The sequence below is a fragment of the Piliocolobus tephrosceles genome, chromosome 6 (assembly GCF_002776525.5).
Source record: "Piliocolobus tephrosceles isolate RC106 chromosome 6, ASM277652v3, whole genome shotgun sequence".
Classification (NCBI taxonomy): Eukaryota; Metazoa; Chordata; class Mammalia; order Primates; family Cercopithecidae; genus Piliocolobus; species Piliocolobus tephrosceles.
Window position 1 is genome coordinate 96,480,724 of NC_045439.1, and position 12,934 is coordinate 96,493,657.

Genomic DNA, 12,934 nt, shown 5'->3' on the forward strand with positions numbered 1-12,934 from the left:
TGGTTAAATAATAGCATGATTGCTGGATTGCATGATAGTTCTATTTTTAGTTTTTTTTTGAAACCTCCATATTGTTTTCTATAATGGCTGTATAAATTTACATTCTGACTCACAGGGTATACAAGTTCCCTTTTCTCCACATCGTTGCCAGCATCTGTTATTTTTTGTCTTTTTGATAATAGCCATTCTAACTAAAGCAAGATGATATCTCATTGTGGTTTTCAATTGTGCTTTCTTAATGATTCGTGATAGCATTTTTTCATATATCTGTTGACCACTTGTATGTCTTCTTTTGAGAAATGTCTATTTAGATCCTTTGGCTACTTTATTATTATTATTTTTCCCATTTAAGCTGTTGGCATTAGTCAATACTCTCAGATGTCTCTACCAACATAGGCTTCATAAGAAGTAGACAAAGTTTACTTTTTAATGGAATTATTTGTTTTCTTGCTATTGAGTTGGGTTCCTTGTATGTTCTGGTTATTAGTCCCCTGCCAGAAAGTTTGCAATTTTTTTTTTTTTCATTCAGCAGGTTGTCTCTTTATTGTGCTGATTGCTTGCTTTTCTGTGCAGAAGATTTTTAGTTTAATGTAGTCCCATTTGTCTGTTTTTGTTGCCTGTGCTTTTGAGATCTTAGCCATAAAATCATTACCTAGACCAATGTTCTGAAGAATTTCTCCAGTGTTTTCTTCTGTTAGTTTCATAGTTTTGGGTTTTCTATTTAAGTCTTCAATCCATTTTGTATTGATTTTTGTATGTGGTGAGAGATAGGGATCTAGTTTCATTATTCTGCATGTGGATATCCACTTTTCCCATCATCATTTATTGAAGAGGGTGTCCTTTCCCCAAAGCATGTTATTGGTGCTTTTTTCAAAAATCAATTGGCTGTAAATAGGTGAATATCTTTCTGGGTTTTCTGTTCAGCTCTGCTGGTCTGTATGTCTGTTTCTATGATAGTACCATACTGATTTGGTTACTATAGTTTTGTAGTATATTTTGAAGTCAGGTAGTGTAATCCCTCCAGTTTTGTTCATTTTGCTTGGGATTGCTTTGGCTATTTTGGGTCTTTTGTGGTTTCATATGAATTTTGGAAGTTTTTCTCTATTTCTGTGAAGACTGTCATTGGTATTTTGATGGGGGCTGCATTGAGTCTGTAGATTGCTTTAGAGTAGTATAGTCTCGAGATTAATTGTAACAATATCAGTTTTTCCAATCCATGAGCATGGGTGTCTCTCCATTTGTTTGTGTCGTTTTCAATGTCTTCATCAGTGCTTCATAGTTTTCCTTCTAGAGGTCTTTCACCTCTTGGTTAAACTTATTTCTAGACATTTTGTTATTTTTTTGTAGCTATTGTAAATGGGCTTGCTTTCTTGATTTATTTTTCAGCTAGCTTCTTATTAGTGTACAGAAATACTACTGATACTTGTTCGTTGATTTTGTATCCTGCGACTTTACTGAATTCCATGATCAATTCTAAGAGTTTTTTGGTGTAGTCTTGGTTTTTCTACATGTAAGATCATGTCATATAAAAAGAGAGACAATTTGACTTTCTGCTTTCCAATGTAAATGCCTTTTATTTCTTTCTCTTGCTAAAGATTGTTCTGGCTAGAACTTTCAGTACTATGTTGAGTATGAATAGTGAGAGTGGGCATTGTTGTCTTGTTCCAGTTCTCAGAGGAAATTCTGTCAGCTTTTCTTGATTTATTATGATATTATCTGGGTTTGTCACATGTGACTTTTATTATGTTTATTATGTTTTACTATGTTTCTACTATGCCTAATTTGTTAAAGAGTTTTTATCATGAAGGAATGTTCAATTTTATCAAATGCCTTTTCTACATCTTTTGAGAATACTGTATGGTTTTTATCTTCCATTCTGTTTATATGATGTGTCACAGTTATTGATTTGTGTATGTTGAACCATCCTTGCCTCCTGGGATAAATCCCCCTTGATCATGGTACATTATCTTTTTGATGTGTTGTTGGTTTGCTAGTATTTTGTTTGGTGTATTTTGTTGAGGACTTTTGCTATGTTCATTAGGGATATTGATCTATAGGTTTCTTTTTTTTGTTTTATCCTTGTTTGGTTTCAGTATCAGGGTAATGCTGGTTTTGTAGAATGAGTTAGGAAGAATTCCCTCCTCTTTAGATTTTTGGAATAATTTGAGAAAAGTTGGTGTTAGTTCTTCCTTATAAGTTTGGTAGAATTCATCAGTAAAGTCATCTGGTCCTGAGTTTTTTTTTTGTTGTTGTTGTTGGGGGACTTTTTATTACTCATTCAATCTTGTACTTATTATTAGTCTGTTCAGATTTCCTATTTCTTCCTGGTTCAGTCCTGCTAGATTGTGTGTATCCAGGGATTCATCATTTTCCTCTAGGTTTTCTAATTTGCCATCATATAGTTTTTAATAATAGTATGTAATGATTCTTTGTATTTCTGTGGTATTAGGAGTAATACCTCCTGTATCATTTCTGATTTTATTTATTTGGGTCTTCTCTCTTTTTCATTAGTCAGTTAGCAGTTTATTGATTTTATTTATCTTTAAAAAACTTCATTTCATTGATCCTTTGCATTTTTTTAGTCTCTATTTCATTTAGTTCTGCTCTGATCTTTATTATTCCTTTCTACTAATTTTGGGTTTGGTTCTTGTTTTTCTAGTTCCTTGAGGTGCATCACTAGATTGTTTATTTGAAATCTTTCTACTTTTTTGACATAGGCATTTTTTTGCTATAAACTCCCCTCTTAGCACTGCTTTTACTGTATTCCACAGATTTTGGTATGTTGTATTTTTACTTTCATTTCAAGACTTTTTAAATTTCCTTCTTAATTTCTTCCTTGACCCAATGGCCATTCAGGAGCATGTTGTTTAATTTCACGTATTTCTAAATTTCCTTTTATTATTGAGTTCTAATTTTATTCCATTGTGATCTGAACAGACACTTGATAGGATTTTGATGCTTAAAATTTTCTGAGATTCATTTTGTGGCCTAGCATATGGTCTATCCTAGGGAATGCTCCATGTGCTGATGAGAAGAGTGTGTGTTCTGTGGCTGTTTGGTGAAATGTTCTGTAAATGTTAGGTCTATATGTTCTAAAGTGCAGTTTAAATCCAATGTTTCTTTGCTGGTTTTCTGTCTAGATTATCTGTCCAATGTGGAGAGTGGGGTGTTGAAGTTCCCAACTGTCATTGTATTGGAGTCTCTCTCTCCAGTAAGGTCAGTGGTGGGTAGAGCAGATTAATCTCCAAGTTCCCTGACAGTGCTAGTGCGGGGAGTGATGCCAGGTGGGGCAGACCTGTCCTGAAGCCTGCTGATGGTGCACATAAGCACCCAAAGTGGCAAGCAATATTGATGTGTAGGTCCCTAGATGATGTGGTCATGGTGGTGGCAGTGGTGAGGACAGGCTTGTCCTCAGGCCCCGGGAAGGCTCCCAGACAGACCAGTCTGCAAGCCTGCTGAAAGCACATGCATGCTTAGGGTGTTTGTGTCTGGGGATGCAGGGTTGCTGTCAGTGGCAGCACCCCCAGGAAGGTGGCTCTCAGGCTCTGGGGAGTACATGCTTCAGCTCCCTTTGTCCTGGAGAAAGCTTCCCTGGTGTACTGCACTGCCATTCCCTGGGGTGTAGGACACCGCATGGGCTAGAATGCTGGGGACCTGGCTGCAATGCTGGGTCCAGCCAGACTTCTTGGTTGATATGAGGAAATATCAGTGGGGCTCCATGGATGTGGAAATTCAGGGGCCGTTGGGCCCCAGGGCAGGATGTCATCTGGTGGGGACTGGGCTCTTAAAATGACTGTGTGCTGCAGCTGCTTGGGTCTGGGGAGTGTGTGGGATCCAGCATGAACTACATCTCTGGAACAATGCCCTGGTATGAACTCTAGGCAGCTTCATATACTAGTCTCAGGGACCATGAGGGCTGAGGGTCTCTCTTGTGGCTAGGATTGCAGGAGTCTGTGGGAATTTGGAGTCCTAGGGATTTTTGCTAACCTTTTCTCTGCACTGGGGAGTTTCTTCTGACACTGAGCTGTTCTCAGTCCTGGCCAGGCCAGATGCTTACCTTCCCTCTCCTTCCATGCCTCAGAGATTCCCTCAGAGATTCTCCAGGTAGCCATCTTGAAGTCTCTCCACTCAAGGCTATGTATAAACACACTTTAAATATAAAGACTCAAGTGGGTTAAAAGTAAAAGAATGAAAACGACATATCAAGATAATGCTAATCAATAGAAAGCTAGGAAGATTTTTCTAATACCAAATAAAGTAGGTTTCAGAGCATAGAATATTACCAGGTATAAAAAAAGTAATTCTATAATAGTAAAGGGTCAGTTTATTAGGAGCAAATAAAAGCCCTAAATGTTTATGCACCTAATAACAGAGCTTCAAAATAATTGATGTAAAAACTGATAGAAATGCAAGGAAAAATAGATAGATCTATGACTTTAGTTGGAAATTTTAATGACCCTCTCTGAATAATTGATAGAATAAGTAGAGAGAAAATCAGTAAGGATATAGATGATTTAAATAACATTATCAATCAATGTGGCTTAATTGGTATTCACAGGATACTTTACCCACCTACAGCAGAATATACATTCTTTTCAACTACAATGGAATTTTTACCAAGATAGATAATATTATGAACCATAAAGTCAGTCACAACGAATTTATAAGAATTCAAATGATGCAAAGTATGTCCTCTGACCACAAGGGAATTAAATTATTAACAACAGGCTGGGTGTGGTGGCTCAAGCCTGTAATCCCAGCACTTTGGGAGGCCGAGACGGGCTGATCATGAGGTCAGGAGATTGAGACCATCCTGGCTAATCCTTGAAACCTCGTCTCTACTAAAAAATACAAAAAACTAGCCAGGCGAGGTGGCAGGCGCCTGTAATCCCAGCTACTCGGGAGGCTGAGGCAGGAGAATGGCCTAAACCCGGGAGGCGGAGCTTGCAGTGAGCTGAGATCCAGCCACTACACTCCAGCCCTGGCGACAGACAGAGCGAGACTCCGTCTCAAAAAAAAAAAATTATCAACAACAGAAAGGTTTCTGTAAGAGTCCCCAAATTTGAAAATTAAATAATGTACTTCTAAAGGAACTATGGGTCAAAGAAGAAATCAAAAGAGAAACTAGAAAATATCTTGAACTGAATGAAAATGAGTACAGCATATTAAAATCTCTGGGATGCCACATTCTTGGAGGAAATTTATAGACTCATAGGCACATATTAGAAGAGAAGAAAGATGGAATCTCTAATCAACAACTCAGCTTCCACCATAAGGAGAAAAAGAAGACTGAAATCTAAAGTAAGTAAAATGAAGGAAATAAGAAAAATCAAAATAGAAATAAATAAAATTGCAAATAGAAAACCAATAAACAATTAAATCAAAAGTTGATTTATTGAGATCAATAAAATTGATAAAACTCCATTCCAGCCTGGGCGTGGTGGCTCACACTTGTAATCCTAGCACTTTGGGAGGCCAAGGCAGGTAGATCACGAGGTCAGGAGATCAAGACCATCCTGGCCAACCTGGTGAAACCCTGTCTCTACTGAACATACAAAAAATTAGCTGGGCGTGGTGGCATGTGCCTGTAATCCCAGCTACTCGGGAGGCTGAGGCAGGAGAATCACTTGAACCAGGGAGTTGGAGGTTGCAGAGAGCCAAGATCACACCACTGCACTCCAGCCTGGAGACAGAGCAAGACTGTCTCAAAAAAAAAAAAGTCTAATCCAGACCAATAAGAAAAAAAGAAGACACAAATGACCAGTATCAGAAATGAGAGGCAAAATTGCTACAATTTCTGTAAATATGCAAAGGATAATAAGGAAATACTACTAACAACTTTGTGCCAATAAATTGGACAACTTAGATGAAATGGAAAAATTTCTTGAGAAACATGACTAACAAAGCTCACCCAAGAAGAAAAAGATAACCAATATAGCCCTATATTTAGTAATCAAATTGAATGTATGATTAAATTATCCCCACAAAGAAAAGTCTAGGTTTAAATGGGTTCCTTGATGAATTCTACCAAAAATTTAAAAATAAATAATAGCAATTCTCTATGAACTCTTGGAGAAAATTTAAGAAGAGACAATATTTTCCAACTTATTCAATGAAACCAGCATTATCCTGATACCAAAAGCAGGCAAATACTTACTAAGAAAGAAAACTTCCAACCAGTATCTCTTAAGAACAGAGATGCAAATATTCTTAACCCAATTTTAGTAAATTGACATCGACAATATACACAAGATCAAGATCAAGTGATATTTGTCACAAGAATCCTGGTCTGGTTTAATGTGTAGAAATCATTATATATAATTTATTATATAAAAAATTAAAAAAACCCAACAATATATGATTATCTCCATGGACCCAGAAAAACATTTGACAAGATCTACTATTTTCCGATAAAAACTGAATACATTAAAACAGAAGGGAACTTTCTCAATAAATCACATCTATGAATCATCTATCATGCTTCATGGTTGAAAGACTGAATGCTTCCCCAGTAAGATCAGAAACAAAACTAGAATGTCCACTCTCATTAAATCTATTTAACATTATACTGGCAATTCTAGTCAGTGAAATAAGACAAGGAAAAGAACTAAAAGACATCCATCTGGGTAAAGAAGATGTAACACTATTTGCAGACGATTATCTTTGTAGAAATTCTAACGGAATCTATACACAAAAAATTACAAGAACTAATAAGTGAGTTTACCAAGGTTCCAGGATGCAAGATCAACATACAAAACAATTATATTTCTACATAGTGAAGCAAATTATTGGAAATAAATCACTGAAATTTTTTAATAATATAGTTTATAATAGCAATATAAATGTAAAAACTTAGGGATAAATCTGCCAAAAGATGCAAAAGACCTGTACACTGCAAGCTACAAAACAATGTTGAAACAAATGAAAGAAGACATAAATAGATAACTAGAAGTAATGGTTCAGAAGACTTAATATTGGCAAAATGTCAATTTTCCTCAAATTGATCTATAGATTCATTGCATTCCTAGTGAAAATTCTGAAGGCTTTCTGTATGTTGTAGAAACAGATACATTGATTATAAAATTCATATGGAAAAGCCAAGGACCTAGAATAGCCAAAGCAAATTTGAAACAAAGAACAAAATTGGAGGACAAAGAATACTTTAAGACTTATCATAAAACTGCAGTATGGAAGATAGTGGGCTATCAGCATCAAGATAGATTAATGGAACAATATAGACACTTCAAAAATAAACCCACACGCATATGAACAATTAATTTTTGGCACAGGCAAATTTCGTGGAGGAATAATAGTATGTTCAATAAATGGTGCTGGAAAATCTGGATATTCATATGCAAATGAAAGATTTCAGCTTATATTTCACAACATAAAGATGAATATAAAATGGATAATAGACCTAAATGTGCAACCTACAGCTATAACATTTCTAGAAGAAAACACAGAGGAAAACCTTTGTGATCTTCAGCTAGGTAAAAGTTATTTATATAACAGCAGTGAAAGCACAATTTATAAACAATTGATAAACTGAACTTTATCAATATTAAAAACTTCTGTAGCTCAAAAGGCACTATTAAGAGAATGAAGACACAGGTTACACACTGAGAGACATTATTTGCCAATCATGTACCTTGTAAAAAAGTTGTATTCTGTATATACAAAGAACAGTTAAATAATAAAAAAGAATCCAATTAAAAATGGACAAAAGATTTGAACAGATATGTCACTAGAGAAGATATACAGATAGCAAATATGCACATAAAGTATGCTCAACATCAGAATTAATTAGGGAAATGCATACTAAAACTATAATATGATACTACTATATACTTTTAGAATGGTTAGAATTTAAAAGACTGACCATCACGAGAACTGGCAAAGAAGAACACGAACACTCACACTTTGCTGGTGGGAATGGAGAAATGGTGCAATCACTTTTGAAAACAGTCTGGCAGTTTCTTAAAAATTGAACACCTATCATATTATTCACCCACTCCTGTTCTAGGTATTTATTTACAAAAAAGAAATGAAAGCATATATCCTTACAAAGACTCATTTATAAATCTTCATTGCTTCATTCTTTATTTGTAATAGCCAAAAACTGGAAACAATCCTTACATCTATCAACTAGTGAATAGATAAACTGTAATGTTTTCATACAACAGAATATTGCTCAGCAATAAAAAGAGAAAATTACTGATATATGTTGCAACATGAATAAATCTCAGAATAATTATGCTGAGTGAAAGATGCCAGACAAAAAAAGTATATACTGTATTATACCATTTGTATTAAATTCCAGAAAATGTAAAATAAACTATGGTGAGAAAAGGAAGATGAATGGCTGTCTGGAGATGGGGGTTGGAGGTAAATATGGAGTAGGAGGGAGGGATTATAAAGAAGAATGAGGAAAATTTGAGGAGGATATTGATATTCATTATCTAGATTGTGGTGATGTTTCAAAGGTACATAAAATCTCATCAAGTGGTACACTTTAAATGTGTATAACTTATTGCATGCCAATAATAAGTCAATATGTCAGTCAAAAAAAAAAAAGTTCTCTTTGTATTAAAGAATATGCACAGTAAAGTATTTAAAGAAGGATACCAATAACTGGTTATTTTGAATGGTGGGGACTAAATAACTTTATTTTTTGTATAACATTAGAAATTACTTTTATAATTATAAAAAGTAAAATGAAAATAATTTCAGTACTATCTAGTCTAAAATATATTCTTTTTTATTGTGTGGCTACAGGCAAATGCATTGTAACTAACAACATCATCATCAGTAATTAGATCATGCATTCATTCATTCAAAAAGGAATTGAGGGGAGTTTTGATAGATGAACTAGATTTAACTCATCAGTGTTGGGGATGGAAAGGAAGGGAATAAAATAGAGAAGGGTTTTTTGAGCAGAGAATAAAAGCATTAGAAAATGCATAAAGCAAGAAACGGACTGGTTTCGATGGGACAAATAATTGGTTGGATATTAATATAAGGTAATGTTTGAGATGGCTGGTAATGGGAGAGAAAGGCATAAACCAATTCAAAGTCTTGTCTCTATATCTTGTTCACTTTCTCCCTTGTTTCCTTTTCTTCTCTCTGCTCCTCTTCCTCCCTTCCTCTCTTCTTCCCTTTCCCTTCTCTTCCTTTGCCTTTGTCATCTTAGGTTTTTTTGCATGCTAGGGAAATTCCTTGTGTTTGTTTACAGCTTGAATGTTTCAGTTTTCTGCTACATCCTGTCTGCTGTTCACTGTCTCCCACAAACTATCTAACTATATATTTCTCTCTCTCTCTTTATATATGTATTCAGTTATGTATATTCTTAGATTTATGGTCTCATTACAGCTTTGGTCTAGTGTTATAGACCCAAATGGCCCCTAGAATTTTCTCAAGAATGCAAATCAAGTACTTCCAAATTAATTTCCTTTTTTCTAAATTACATTTACTCTCTTTCACAAGAAGTTACCCCTTGAATATTCAGGAAATTGATTACCTCCTTTTTTTGAACTAAAGAATAGTTTTCTTTGCTTTTTCAGCATTGCAGAAGCAGAGTTGTTCTCTCAGTTTTAATTAATAAGTCACATTGAATTATGTTGGAGTTTGATATAGGTCTCCACTCAAATATTTTAGAGGAGGATCTCTAAGGTCAGAATAAAAGAAGCAAAAGGAAACCCTAGTAGTACAATTTTAGCAGTTTACATGTGGCAACCTGGAGAAGGAGTGTAGTGGAACAGGTATATACCCATAGCAACAGATGTTGTTATTTTATTTCAGTATCACTGACATGATGCTTCCCATCATGGCTAATTCTCATGTGTGTGTGATTAAGAGCAAACCTTGAGGAGTTCTCATACTCAGGTTTGCTAAGGAGGAAGGTAATCAAACTTATGCTTGTCCAAAAGATTCTTACCTGGTTTTGACCTTGAGTTCTTGTTTCTCTGGGATAGGGGATTTCTCCAGTGTTTACTGGTGCCTCTGTCCCATCTCTGGCTATCAGAGAGTCTTCTAAATATTTTACTTTGGCATGTTCCATTCCTGTTTCTCAGGACTGCTAAAATTTTTGCAGTTTGAATATTTCTACGAGACTTTCTAAAGGGTAAATAAAACAATTTTTGACTCTATGACATAGCAGTAAGGTTTTTAATTCCATAGAATCTTTAAATGCTTTATGCAAATGAAAAAGTAAAAGGTACTCAATCCAATACCCTTGCTTTATAAACAGGGATAATGAGTCCAAAATAGGTGATTTCCTATAATTTACACAAGTAAATAGTGGGTAGAAAAGCTCAGAGAAGACTCCAGGTCTCCTGATGTCCTATGCAAATCTATTTTCACTACACCATGCTGTAGCATGATGACTTTTTTCCTCAAATTTAAAAACAGAAATGATTAACTGACTAGAATAAATAAATAAAACATGTGCAGCGGACGGTTTTACTGGAGCCCAAGGGCTCTAAAGAGGAAAGAGCCAGCGTCAGGCCTCTGTTTCCTTGACGTTGAACTAATTTGTTTTTGAAAATGGTCCACCCTAATCATAGTAATCCTCATCACACATAATAAAATCACATTTTATGTGGCGTTTCAGGCCAAATGAATCCCCCAAAAATGCTTTCCAGAGCTAATACCAAGGTCCCTCAATTAGATGATGCCGTTATGGAATTAAATAATTAAACTACAGAACTAAAATATAAAAGGGTAAGAGGGAACGTGGAAAATGATCATTCTGAAACAAGATCAAGAGTCAATGAGGCAAAGAAACATGAGTCAGTTCCAGATGGCAACCACCCACTAATCCTGAGCGCTGGTGTGCCCCATCGCCATCTCTTGGTAGCCGTGGGTATTACAACTCCAGTTCGCCACAGCCATAAGCTGGCGTACACATTCCTTAAGACAGAAAGAGATAAAGTGTTATAATGTCTTCTTATTGATAGAGATGTGATTTCCAAGAAATGCAAAGAAAATTGCTTTTAAAAAATTTAACTTGCTGATTTTTCTTTCTATTGTTAGGAGAACCCAAATATTGACTTCTTAAATTTTGTTTGTAGTGGGGACAAATGTTCATTCCAAGGTAGCATACTACTAGTATTCTTTTTCTCATCAGTGTTACAGTGAAGGCTGAAATGAGTTCATTGAATAATTAGTCATAAGGTCAATAGTAATTCTGTTTGTTAAAGCAGAAATATAAGAGTGTATTTTGGAAGGCAATTGTTAAGAGGCTTTTGATTTTCCATGGACTTTTATACACGTTCTATTCTTTTTTTTTTGGTCTCAAGAGGGCAAACAGCTTAAAAAGGGAGTCTTAAAATCATTTCCAGTTTCTTAAAAAGGGGATTCTAAAATAAGTGGTTTTTTTTTTCCCTCAAGGTCAGCTTTTGTTTTGAAAATTACCTTTTAAGTAGTTCCTATAGGGTGGGATTTCATCACTAGCACTGGTTTATGGGTATCCAAAACTTGAACAACTGAATTTGTTCAAATCTTTGGGAGAAGGTGTATTTGCTGTCCCCCAAAATGTGTTTGAAAATACAATACATTCTGTTCTTTCTTATAAGCGGGAGCTGAATGATGAGAACACAGGGACACATTGAGGGGAACAGCACGCACTGGGACTTGCAGGGGGTGGGGCGTGGGGAGGGAGGGCATCAGGATAAATAGCTAATGGATGCTGGGCTAAATACCTAGATGGTGGGTTGATCTGTGCAGCAAACCACCATGGCACACGTTTACCTGTGTAACAAACCTATACATCTTGCACATGTACCCTGGAACTTAAAAGCTGAAGGAAAAAAAAAAAAAAAAGAAAATGTCATGCATTCCAACACGAGTCTCTGGACCTCATGTCATGATCAGTAAAAGTGAATAATGGAGAAGTCAGTGTCAGTGTAAAGATTTTTCTTTTGTGCTATGGATGCTCCAGGCCTTTCAAGCCACCATTTCAAGTGTAGTCTTAAACATGAGGGCAAACCTGCTGTGGGCCTGACAAAATGTTTGCTGTGGGAGTGCTGTTTTATTCTCGAGGGCCAGGCTGACACGGAGCGCTCTGGCTGCCACAAAGGCCTCTGTAGGTAAATCTCACAGAGGCTATCATTACTTTCAAGAATTTGATCCATCAATACGAATAAAAATGGAGCATCAGTTAGCAACCCCGAATGTGTCAGATCTTTTTATGTACATTCTCTTATTTAGTTTTCACATCACTGTGAAGTTGGTTTTTATGCTGCTGTTTTACAAATGAGGAAACAGAGCCTGAGAGAAATTTGGTAATAAGCACAAGGTCATACCAGAATGAAGTTCAAGGCAGAGTGTGACTCTAAATTCCACACTCTTTTCAATATACAATGCACACTGTTTTTTCAAGTCAGCCAGCCCCGGGCTATGCTTATTTCCATTAATAATTTGAGGACATTAGCCTATTATTGATACTAATGCTACAGCAAACAAAGTTAAAGCATTTGTAACTGCATCTTTGTTTTTGTGTTTAAGCAAAAATATCCAAACTATGCTGCAAACTCACACATGGGAATGAAAACCAACACACACCCACATCCACAAATTGGTTAACAAGGTTGTACATAGTATCAGCAATTAAAAAAGGGTAGGGGAGAAGGAAAGTCATTGCTTTACATTGTTACAGGCTGATTTCTTTACAAGATTTTTTAAAGGGGGAAGATCCCTGCTTCCTTTTTCAAATTAATTATAATATGAAATTCCAAACTACAGCACAGATAAGAGCCGCCTTGTTGGAAGCTATAGTTAAAACTTCAGAGTTCTGACTTGAAACTTCCCTGCCCCATCACCTTCTCTGGGATTCCAGGACTTGAAAGAAGATGTACTGAAAGCCCCTCAAACTACTGAAAATAATATTAGGTCAGAAGCTATGGATTTGGGTTCAAGAGTGGGCTCCCCTTCTTTC

General features: G+C 35.9%; 1 protein-coding gene and 1 non-coding gene across 2 annotated transcripts in view; one reads left to right on the top strand and one right to left on the bottom strand.

Annotated features, from left to right (window-relative positions):
- AGBL1 (ATP/GTP binding protein like 1) overlaps positions 1-12,934 on the top strand; it is a 606,328-nt gene that overhangs the window by 30,485 nt on the left and 562,909 nt on the right. The window lies entirely within an intron of this gene.
- On the bottom strand, positions 338-417 carry LOC111522946. The gene has a single exon (XR_002725380.1). It is a non-coding gene; the product is annotated as a small nucleolar RNA SNORD74 (small nucleolar RNA).